A 9593-nucleotide genomic window follows, 5' to 3' on the forward strand; every position below is an offset into this window, starting at 1 on the left:
CCAGGCTGGCCTCAGAGATCCACCTGTCTCCGCCTCCCGGGTCCTGGTGACTTTCAACGTCTTGTATCTTCATTGTGCTTCATGGTTTTTGAGACATTTAAATGTTTTCATTAATATCCAAATTATTGTATAAATTATATTTTTCTTAAAATCAAGATAACTTGATCAACACATCCAATTGTGGCATAGTTAAAAGACATAAAACAAGGTATTGGGCATAGGTTGCCTGGCTCTCAAGGAATTCCTGTCTTTCTGGCAGGTTGGAGTTTGACCTAAGATCAGAGACACCCAAGATCTCAATGCTGGAAGTTACTAGATTTTCATCCCACCTGTTTTTTGCACAGTTTCTGTTCACTCTTCCGTTTGTGTATATGTGGGGTTGGGGTACACGGGTGTCACATTGGGAAGCGAGAGCTGGTGTTTTCCTCTTTCAGCCTTGGTCCCTAGAGACAGATTCCCTTCCTTAACTCAAAGCCTGGGGGTTCTGCAGTCTGCTCTCTGGATTGACCCAACTCAGGGTCCCACAACTGTACCTTGCTTTTATGTAGGTGGGGGGATTTGAACTCAAGTCTTCATGTTTGCATAGCGAATATTTTTAGCCACTGAGCCATCTCCACAGTTCCTTCTCTCTTCCTTTTATTCTTTAACATTCTGGTAATGGAACTCCTGGCCTCACGCATGCTTAGGAAATACTCTACCACTGGATTTTTTTTGCTTGTTGTTTAGATTTATTTATTTTATGTTTGCCTGATTACATATATGTGCATGATGTGTATATCTGGTGCCCGTAAGAGGTCAGAAAAGGGTGTTTGATCCCCCAGGAAATAGAGTTATGGGTGCTGGGAACTGGACCCCAATCCTCTCCAAGAGCAACAGATGTTCTAAACTACTGAGTCATCTCTCCAGCCCCTAACACCGGCTTTTTAAAATAAGCAAGCCTGGTGGTGGTGGTGCAGGCATTTAATCCCAGAACTCAGGAGGCAGAGGCAGGTGGAGCTGTGTGAGTTTGAGGCCAGCCTGGTCTACAAAGCAAGTTTCAGGACAGTCAGAACTGTTACACAGAGAAACTCTGTCTTGTAAAAACAAAAACAAAATGAAGTAAAATAATAAACAAATAAAAGAGAACAAAATTCAAACAATGTAGAACTATTCAAACTCAGATATAAAAAACCTTTTTATTATTTGTTGCAATGGTTTCATTGTGTAGACTGGGCTGGCCTTGAACTCACAGAAATCACTGCCTGCCTCTCCCTCCTAAGTCATTGGTTCTCAACCTTCGTAATGCTGTGACTCTTTAATACGGTTCTTTTTTAAAAAATATGTATTTATTTATTGAGTATACAATATTCTGTCTGCGTGTATGCCTGCAGGCCAGAAGAAGGCACAAGACCTCATTACAGATGGTTGTGAGCCACAATGTGGTTGCTGGGAACTGAACTCAGGACCTTTGGAAGAGCAGGCAATGCTCTTAACCGCTGAGCCATCTCTCCAGCCCCCTTTAATACGGTTCTTCATGTTACAGTGACCCCATACCATACAATTGTTTCACTGCTACTTCATTACTAATTTTGCTGCTGTTATGAATTGTAATATAAATATCTGATATGTGGCCCCTCTGAAAAGGTCATTCGGCCCCAAAAGGGTCCTGACCCACAGGCTGAAAACCTGTCATAAGTGCCTGGGATTCAGACCCTCGTTCCCATTTTATAAATGCGGAATGATTCATCCTGCAGGGTGACTTCCCTGGGCTGATGAGCCAATAGCGATACTCTGAGATTTGCTTTTTTCCTTGCTTAACAACTATCTTAGTGGTGGGCATGTGATTGTCCTTAAATGGACCTGTTTAAGCACTTGGGAGGCAGAGGCAGGCGGATCTCTGGGAGTTCGAGACCAGCCACAGAGAAACCCTGTCTCGAAAAAAGAAAAAAAAAAAAAAAAAAAAAAAAAGGACCTGTTTAATGAGCAGCAGAGCGTAGGTGTCAGGAGAAAGGGAGTTTGCACTGGGAAGAATCAACATGTCTTTGCAGATTGTCAGGTAGTAGAACTTTGGGGACCCATTGGCGAATTATACCTGTAGGGTTCTGAAATCTCACGTATGCTCAGAGTTCCACCAGATATCGCCAAGGTGTCCTCCACGTCCTCCCTCAGCTGCAATCCCATTCTTTCCTACTAACCCTGAAGCTGCCGTTTTCCTGTTGGTCTGTCTCTTAGATAAAACTAAGTTGCACCTACTTTTGTTTTTTAAGATTTGTGTTTTGATTATTTATGTACATGGGGGAGGGTGCACACGAGTGCAGGTTCACCTCAGAGGCCGGAAGAAGTGGCTTTGTCCCCACTGGAGGTGGATCACCGGCTCCTGTCAGGCATAGCTTGAGTGTTCAGAACTGAGCTTGACTTCTCTGGAAGAACAAAGTGCTCTCCCCTGCTGAAAATCTGTCTCTCCAGGCCCTGTACCTCTTGTTTTCTCTTATGTTCACATTTCTGTGTTCACAAGGATCAGCTCGTGTGTGTATTATACATTTGTTGTCTTGCCTATTCATAATCATAGCCCCATTTTACTTTTTTTTTTATTTTTGGAGCCTGTCCTGGAACTAGCTCTTGTAGACCAGGCTGGTCTTGAACTCACAGAGATCTGCCTGCCTCTGCCTCCCAAGTGCTGGGATTAAAGGCGTGCACCACCACCGCCCGGCCCATTTTATTTTACTTAAAAAAAAAAATTGCGACAGCTCAGGGAAATCAGCAAAGGGGGTGTTAGTTAAAATAAAGCTGGAACTGGGCAGTGGTGGCGCAGGCCTTTAGTCCCAGCACCTGAGAGGCAGAAGCAGGTGGATATCTGAGTTCGAGGTCAGCCTGGTCTACATAGCAAGTTTCAGGACAGCCAGGGCTATCACCTCTCCCAATCCCTTAAAAGAGATTTTTTTTTTAAATGCACAGCAGTGTGCTCTAAAGGTGCTACAAGAGAGGTGGATTGTGCCCTAGAAAGAGGTTATGCCTCTCTCTTTATGAGAAATGTATGGTTGGAGTAAGGAAAGCCTTCCAAATCAGAACCCAGAATTACAGAGATTTAAATCTGTATGTATTTCTGTTGTGTGAGTGAAGACTACGGGAGGGACGCGTGTCACAGAACAGCCTTGTGGACTGGCTGGGAGGGACGCGTGTCACAGAACAGCCTTGTGGACTGGCTCTCCTTTCCCACTTTTTTGTGGGTCCCAAAGACGGAAGTCGGGCCACCAACTCACCAGCAAGCTCTTGATCTACTACTGAGCCATTCAGGAGCACAAGACACACACCTTTATACGCATTTCACTTTAAAAAATGAAAGTATGTTGGATGGAAGGAAAGATCCAGAATGTTTTTAAAATCAGGGCCAGGCACACACATCACCCCTAATCCCGGCACTCAGGAGGCTGAGGTGGTTCACACTTGAGGTCAAGACAGCATGGGCTTGTTGTCGGAAAGCAGTTTTGTTTGTCCATGTTCTCAAACGCAAGGAAGCCAGAGCAAATAAGAGCACACGTGAGACACAGACTTAGTTCGAGATGAGATCATGCAGCTGTGAGAACGACCTGGTGTTAAATGAGACCAGGGCTGGAGAGATTGCTCTTGCCTCGAGGAGGACCTGGTTCAGTTCTTAGCACCTTTATCAGATGGTTCAAAACCACCTAAGTCCAGCTCCGTGGAACCTGACGCTCTCTTCTGCCACCTCAGGCTGCCGGGCACATGCATGTACACACACACACACAAATATTTCCAAAGTTTGACAAATGAATCTGCAGGTTAGAAGTTTACAAAAGTAACGAAAAGAATCCAAATAACTAGGAAAACACAGGAAAAGACATAATATGCTGTCGATATATTATTACAGGCTAGAGGAAATCGGCCTGACTCATCAATTAACAATGCTAATACATTCTGAAACAGGCTGTCAGGTGATTTCATTATCAGGCAATCGTGCAACGTTCTTATCCAAAATGGATATGATGTCACTAGGCCACTTTTGTTTTTGTTTTGTTTTGTTTTGCTTTGCTCTTTTAAGAACAGATCTCCCTGTGTACCCCTGGATGGTCTATAACTCATTACATAGGCCAGGCTATCCACCTCTGTCTTTCCAGGTGCTGGGATTAAAGGTGTGTACCACCACATCTGGCAAGTCTATTCAATCTTATAAAAGTGCCATTATATGTGTGCTTCACCATATGGCCCGTAACTGTCTGTACACACACATACACAAACACACATATACACCCGGTAAAAACAGTGAATCGTTTGCGTAAAAATTTTTGAATGACTGCATATTTTGGGATGAATGTTGAGAGAACATTAAGGGTGGCTACCTCTGGGGGTGACATGAGATTGAAGGTTGGAGTGGGGCCTATGACAAACCATCTTGTCACTGTAATGGCTGAGTCGCAATCCGTCCATGGGTTACATGATATGCACCAGTCTCTAGCTATTAGACATGTGTGTCTGGTTCTAGTTTGTTAGATTTGTACAACCTCTTGAGCGATGTCTGAGATGGGACTCTGATGTGTTTAAGGCTCTCCAGTCAGCTTCTCTCTCCAAGAGCCAGCAGCGGTTAATCATTAGGTGTATAAACCCCTAATGGCATGGAAAACAAATTATTCATCATCCCTTATCCGAAACAAGAACAAATACTGTCATAGCCTGGGAGTAGGAGACCAGATGTGAGAAGAATTAAACGTTTATCTTGATGCAGATCATTTTTATAGGCCAAGCATTATGACGTGTGAAGACAGGGCTGGGTCATTTTTATCAAGAATGAATTAGTACAGTTAGCGTACTCCTCGAAAGATGGGACCACAGTTAATCGAAGGCATCCCAGTCCAGTCATGTGCTTGTAAATGGGGGTGACCGATTGTCTGCGTAGGTGTTCTCCAGAAGCCAAGGCAATTCCTTCATTTTTCTTTTTTTTTGGTTTTTCGAGACAGGGTTTCTCTGTGTAGCCTTGGCTGTCCTGGAACTCGCTCTGTAGAGCAGGCTCCCAGAGATCCGGGATTAAAGGTGTGCACCACCACCATCCCGCCCTTCATATTTTCTTGAAAGACAGGAACGCTTGGTCCCTTCCAAGCTACATGGATAAAAGTTGAACCCGAGCCAGGCGGTGGTGGCGCACGCCTTTAATCCCAGCACTTGGGAGGTAGAGGCAGGTGAATCTCTGTGAGTTCGAGACCAGCCTGGTCTACAAGAGCTAGTTCCAGGACAGGCTCCAAAGCCACAGAGAAACCCTGTCTCGAAAAACCAAAAAAAAAAAAAAAGGTGAATCCGAGACTTCCCCGTGCTAGGCAAACATTGACCACTGGGCTACACTCCAACCTTAATAAACTGGATTTTAAAACTCTGACATCTGTTTCATATTATTTACTATATTCGATGTACAAGGATTGGCATAGTTCATTTTAGCTTTTCATTTTGAAAGTCCTCTAACATAAAGAGTACATAAAATACATATGTACCATTCTTTTTTATTTTTATTCTCAATTCAGTTCCTAGAAGCAATGTAACTATGCCACTAGAATAAAAGGTAACGAGGTATCCACTATTCCCCCAACACACCACCACCCTCACCCTCCTCCTCCACACCCCACACCCTAGCCTTACCCAGGAAGCAATTATTTAGTGGAAAATACTAACTTTTAGATAAAAAATATAACCTTAAAGAAAACATTTCTTTTTTTTTTTTTTTTTTTTTTTTTGGTTTTTCGAGACAGGGTTTCTCTGTAGCTTTGGTGCCTGTCCCGGAACTAGCTCTTGTAGATCAGGCTGGTCTCGAACTCACAGAGATCCGCCTGCCTCTGCCTCCCGAGTGCTAAAGAAAACATTTCTAAGACTCTAAATTCACTTCATGGAATCCAACAACTTTCCTGCCTTTTCTCACTTTGCATATCAACAGCAAAGGGTCCTGAGTGTGTGGGTACCTTTAGTGACATCACCTCTGAAGAAAGTGGGTAGAGAGGAAGCCATGACGATCATTCGATCATTCGTTCCAGGATTTCGGAAAAGATCGCTTTTTGTCTCTGCCCTCACGATAGCTCCATCCACCAATGAGAAGCAATAGGGTCTCAGCATGGACTCCAATAGTGTCGCTTTTGGGACCATGAATGTCCATCTTCTGACTGAAGAATCTCTGGATATACTTTTAGATGGTATCGTCAATGCCAGGCCTCGTGGAAGATCTGAGTGAGTTTGTATCTATATCGACAATCTTTCCTGAAAGGTCATGCCAGTACCAAGGCTCCCAGACTTGACGGGAAGGCCCTTTCTCCTGTAGTTACTCGGTGTGCCACGCAGATTACATAGCACTGCAAGTCTTGCCCTGCTTCCAACGGAGCTCGAAGCTGAGACGGGGCCGGTGAAGCCCTGCATTGTTTCATATCCTTGGGAGCTTCAGGATTGGCATTCATGTCTTCCAAAATATCGTGTTTTCATCAGCATACAACGATGGCTCTTTGTGTCTGTGCCTCATTAGTCCAAGAAACTCACTTCATTAACTGTCGATTTGGGTAAGTGTTGAAGGAAGTCCTTTCCCTCCTTCCCTGGGTAAGATGCTGTAGACACTTGTGTTAACCAGACCCTTCTTGTACTGCAGATACTGCGTGATATTTTCTGACACAAATAGGATGCTGCCCCCTCTATCCACCGCAAACGAAAACTGTCCAATGCCTGTAGTAAAAGCCGTCCTAAAGAATCTTTACCAGTGACCGCCTGTCCTGTAGAAGACACGTCAGCTGTCTGAACATCACCATCACTGGAAACAGTTTTTCCTTGATGTACCTATCTCACTGTTTCCTTTAAAATCGCCTATTTATCTGGTTTGGCATTGAAATTGTCAGTACCGCTAAGATTTGCAGGTGTCAGCTCAGCCAGCTCCTGTTGTTTGCTCTCCTCCTTCCTGTCTCCACTTTTCACCACCGTAGGCTAGACCCTGCCCTGCAGCATCGGGTGGCAATTGGCGTTTCCGAGAGTTAATGGCCAGGGGATCCAAGTAGCTTTCACCTAGTCCATTCATCCTGAACACAGATCTGCAACTGGCAGCCCAATCAGTGAGGTCCAGGTAGGAGCAAATCTTTTTGATACGCTCGCCACCATCTTCCCGAGCACCGCTGCTCTCTTTCGGAAACGCGCAGCTCAGCCCCGGCGATCTGAGGGGCTGAGGCATGGGTACTATTCTTAAAGACAAGAAATCCTTTCCTTTCTCTTTTTTTCTTTACAAAGTAAGCTACATTTTCTTTTAACTATGTGCTTATGTGTGGATACACGCACAAAAGTGAACCTGTCCTTGGAGACGGCACTCAGGAGCCTCCCAAGATGCATGCTGCGAACTGAACTTGGAACCTCTGCAAGAACAGTACATCTGCCGGGCGGTGGTGGCGCACGCCTTTAATCCCAGCACTCGGGAGGCAGAGGCAGGCGGATCTCTGTGAGTTCGAGGCCAGCCTGGTCTACAAAGGGAGTTCCAGGACAGGCTCCAAAGCTACAGAGAAACCCTGTCTCGAAAAACCAAAAAAAAAAAAAAAAAAAAAAGAAGAACGGTACATCTTAGCCAGCGAATCATTGAACCATCTCTCCAGTCTAAAACCTTTTTTTTTAATTATTAAAAAAGTTATTTTCTATGTGTATGGGTGTCTTGCCTGCATGTCTATGTATCACATGTGCGCCTGGTGCCCTCGGAGGCCAGAACAGGACTTTGGATCCTCTGCAGCTCGGTTATCGCTCTTTGTCAGTTGGCGATCTTCCCGCCTCTAGGAGTGCAGCCCGTGCTCGGAACCACCGAACCATTTCTAAAGCCAACCACCCATCTTATTTTTAGGAAACCCGGAAGATAGAGGAGTGATCTCAGATACAATGATTTTGTCGTTCCCAGCCTGGTTTTGTATGCTTTTAAACTTTTTGTTATGGATAGTTTTCTTTTTCTCTCTACAGCTCAGGACCGAGTGGGAATTCACTCTGTAACCCAGACAGACACTGGCTTTGACAGTCCTCCTGTCTGAACCTGCAGAGTACAGGGGTTATGGGCATGTAACACCACGCCTGGTGCTTAGGTAGGAACGGAACAAGGGTCTTTCTGCAAGTGCCCTGCCCACTGAGCTACACTACCAACCCAAGAGCTATTGACTTTTGAGCTGTCTGTCTTCCTTCCTCTTACATCCTCACACTTTCTTCTTTTACTATTTGATGTAAATCCCAGACATCCTATCACTTCTGGCTCCTCATTTACGATTAATGTCCTAGCTTGCCTGATCAGTAGCTCTGAACTTCTGCAGCCAAAACGGCTTGCTTACAATAGGGTTAGGTAGTCCCGGAATTAAACACTCCATTGTCTTTTTCTAGGTGTTTTGTTCAGAGAGAACAATTACACTTTGTCCTTAGTTGGGACTTCACTGCTTTTAGTTCTAGTAGTCCATTATTTAGGCCAGGAAAGCGGTGGCATTCCTCCTCGGGGCAGGTTTGTTCTTAGATGCCCATTTCCATTCTTTCTGCAGGCACCCGACACACTGTGCCCGTTCCGTCCGGCTTTGCTCTGTTGTCTGATGAAACACATTCGCGCTTTACACACCTTTTTTTTTTTTTTTCTGGTGCTGGAAATTGGATAGTCACTGTGACCAAATCCTCCACAGGAAGCAACTAGGGAAGAAAATTTTATTTTTTCTCATTGTTTAAGTGGGCATGGAGACCCTCTCAAACAAAAAAATGCTTTAAAAAAGACAAAAGCCTTTATCTTTCTTCTCTTCCTCCCTCCCTTTTTTTCCTGTAAAACACACACACACACAGATGTGGAGAAGGGGGTCCTTCAGGCATGTGGTTCAAGTGGGACGGCTTCAGGAGTCTTTTCTCTCCCTCCACCTTGTTTCTGGGACAGTTCATTCCTGTGGCTTCTACCCCAGGCTATGTGGTCTGTAAGCTTTGGCCTGATTCTCTTGTCTCCATCTTCCACCTCTCTGCGGGAGTGCTGGGATTAGGGCTGCACGCCACTGCATTAGTGTGGGTTCTGGGGATCGAATCAGGTCAGGCTTGTACACCAAGTCCTTTTGTCCATCAAGTCATCGCCCCATCTCGGAGGGGCCATTCAGTAAATGGAAAGAGATTACAAAGAACGCAGGCTTGACTCGACCGCGCCTTGTATGTGAGGCAGGTGTATTCAGTACCGTAGAGCGACCAGAGCCATTGCTTATTCTGCACTGAGCAGGTGTGCTACCTTAATAAGAAGACGAAGCACTTCAGGCCAGGCTCATGCCAAAGTGTAGACTGTTATGTTAGTCCGTAATATTTTTAAAAGTTTTGGAGACAGGATCTCACTGTACAGCCCTGGCTGGCCTGGAACTCAGATCTTCCACCTACCTCTGCCTCCTGAGTTCTGGGATTAAAGATGTACACCACCATGCCTGAGCTCCAGCTCATAATTTTTTTTTTTTTTTTTTTTTTTTTTGGTTTTTCGAGGCAGGGTTTCTCTGTGGTTTTGGAGCCTGTCCTGGAACTAGCTCTTGTAGACCAGGCTGGTCTCGAACTCACAGAGATCCACCTGCCTCTGCCTCCCAAGTGCTGCCAGCTCATAAATTTTAACATTAATAATTTCA

The sequence above is a fragment of the Chionomys nivalis genome, chromosome 26 (genome assembly GCF_950005125.1).
Source record: "Chionomys nivalis chromosome 26, mChiNiv1.1, whole genome shotgun sequence".
NCBI classification, from domain to species: Eukaryota; Metazoa; Chordata; class Mammalia; order Rodentia; family Cricetidae; genus Chionomys; species Chionomys nivalis.